Source organism: Oculina patagonica, chromosome 7 (assembly GCF_052425735.1).
Source record: "Oculina patagonica isolate OP01 chromosome 7, crgOcupat, whole genome shotgun sequence".
NCBI lineage: Eukaryota > Metazoa > Cnidaria > Anthozoa > Scleractinia > Oculinidae > Oculina > Oculina patagonica.
Genome location: NC_135764.1, coordinates 6,212,815 through 6,215,777, shown reverse-complemented (window position 1 = coordinate 6,215,777; position 2,963 = coordinate 6,212,815).

Sequence of the window (2,963 nt, the reverse complement as noted above, 5' to 3'; positions counted from 1 at the left end):
CATTCAAATCCGATCATAATATAGAAATTTGTTGGGAAAACTTAGAACCAGCCGGGAGAGAAATGGAAACCGCAAAGCTAATAGTGAGGAACAGTGAATTAGCCGGAACGGAACTAACTTGGATGCTTAACTGAAAAACCATTCGTTATTAACGGTCATTTGTGAAGCAACTTTTTGGGTTAGGTCCCAAAATTTCAAACAAAGAAGAATTGGATTAATAAGCCCACATGAGATAATACAACGAAGTAAATGAAAAAGAATTGTAGATCAAATGTGTCAGGTTGTTCACAATAATTTTGGAGTTCCTTGAGAGTCTCGAGATTAAATAAAATTTAGAACATAGAACATTTTTCTGCCTCGGATTTTCTAGAAACCAGTGTCAAAAAACAAACAAGAAATCCAAGAAAACGACGAAATTCGGCGAACTCTGATCTGCGCGCACAAATGCCCACTTCTTTGCAATCAAAGACCACTGTTTAATTGCTCACATTTCGTGACTCATACCACTTAGACAAAGGTAATATCTTCCGAGTGGCGTTATTACCTTTTTCTCGCCTTAAACGGGTGGTCTTTAACCTGAATGGATTTTTATTATTTCTGATTTTGCCATTGTTGAATTAGGAATGAATTGCGACTACCACGACCAAAAAATTGTATTATTTCCGAATTTCAAAAATCAATTTCCGCAAGGCCGAAAAAAATCGCAAAATCGTAAAGTGAAACTCCAACAATTTCAAACAGGACAGAGATCTATTAACTTTATCATCGTATAATAACAATAATAACAACTTTATTTTACGAGTATAATTGCCATTTTACAGTTAGAACTTTTAGATTAAAAGTTGCTAGTACCAATTTGTAACAATTGTAACAATTTTCTAGCAATACATTAGGTAGCTCATTTTTTACATTGTAAATTTTATACAATAATATAAAATAAAAAAAATAGTAAAAATAAAAAAGGACCAAATGGGATTGTGCGAACGGGAAAAGTATCCCATGCGAGGCGCAACCCTAAAATCTAATTAAAAAATGCGATAAAAAATATAAAATTAGATAAAATAACAATAAATCTAATTATACACATAAAGCGCGAAACTCACAGAAATCTAATTTTTCAAAGAAGGAAACAATTAGCCTGCGAGTTCGGAGATTCTGCAGTTTGATAGTTGGCGATAAGCGAAGCTTCGAGTCGACTGTTTCAAAGCCAAAAGAAACCAAAAGCAAGCTATCTAACCCACTTGCTGCTCTGTTAAACAAAGAGTATCAATTAAGATAATTTATTGACAGTTTTGTTTATACTTTCGACCATAATGCACACCCCAAACTCTTTCTATCTATCGTAAGTAAATGCACGTGCACGCGCACCCCCCGGGGTCCAATCAGAATACGAGTTGCCAATGGAAGCCACTGGATCATTCTAATAATACGCTTTTCGCGTATGTTCTTTGGTCTCTGCGCTTCATTTCACGAGCCAAGTAAATTACAGTGTTTTTTTTTTTTTATCCTTTAAACGTTTCCTGACACTTACATTGGAATGTTTCAGAGGCACGTCCAGAACTTTTCTAAAGTCAAGGTTCATTGCACTGGTTTTGCGGTCCTCTTAAGTTTGCAGAACACTGATTTGATTTCATGAATACTTTTATTTTTAATAAAAAGGCCATGTCACGAAATTTTAGTCAATATATATCGGCATTGACCAACTGGACATAGAATTAACTGAAACATCACAATAACAGCTTAAAACTGTAGAGTAACTCAAAAGAAACACAGAAAAGCCAAAAAGGGGCTAGAATGGGTAAAATTCGAGAAGATTAAAACGGATTGCGCTCGGGTCATTACAATACTCGAAAAAATCATCCTTGTTTGTTATGTGCCAATAAATGACTTTTGCTCTGCCAATTTTAAGTTTAGAACTCTTAATTAACGAAAATAAATAGAATTACCTAAAATACCATGCCAAAGATATCAATAAGGAAGTGAGTCTTTACTCTGTCTAGCCTCTTTAAGGCCTTTGCAGCCCCCTTCTTAATTTCTCTGGCTTCCCGATTCTACATAATAAGACTAGTTGTTTGTTAGACGACTGCACGCCGGCTTTATTAGCCAACTGAAACATATCGAGATTATTTCACAGGGAACCCAGACTCTCAATAGGGATTATTCGAACACAATGGGGATTTTGGACTCATTCGAATTACTGAGGGCTTGTATTAAGAGCTTATTGGAAACAATACATATTAAACAGTTTACCTACCGCTTCAGACATGTCAAAGAATGTAAATCTCTTGTAAGCTTCAGTTTCTGTTTTAGAGCGCCTGAACATCATTTCAGCGTGTTTTAGATTTTCAGTTCCATCAGACTAAATAAGTGGTGAACCAAATGTTTTGCGGTGGTTTTTCTAATCAACACTCCTGGCGCCTTTGTCCGACTGATGATAGTCTCGTTAAGACCAAGGAACAATGCTAGAATTAATGATTCCGGCATTGAACCTTTTAATCCTCTCATAGCAATTAATTCCTAATTTATCTTGCCCATTTTATAACGAATTCAAACAGGCAGGAGGGTCCCAAAGGGAAGGGCAGACATGGCTGGAGCCCAAGAGCCCTAAAATGTTCCCCTTGGAGACTGGAGACCCATCATTTTGCTACTGGGAGCCCTTTTAGTTTTTAGTGCCTGAAAACTGGGCCCTGTTTTTCAGTGGTCCTGGAGCCCTAAGACTCTAACTCTGAGACAGCGATGTTTGCTTTGCACAGAGACATTAATCACTTCCTGTTCTGATATTCTATTTAGTGGATATCATATCCATATTGCGTGAGAGGTCATTATATTGATACACAGGGAAATACGGTTTTTAATTGTCTAAACACGACTCTTGAATATAAGATATCCACAAAATGACCTTTAGTCTACTGTGCATATTTCACAGACGAGTAAGTCTAATTGGCTACGTGGAGGTGAATAAA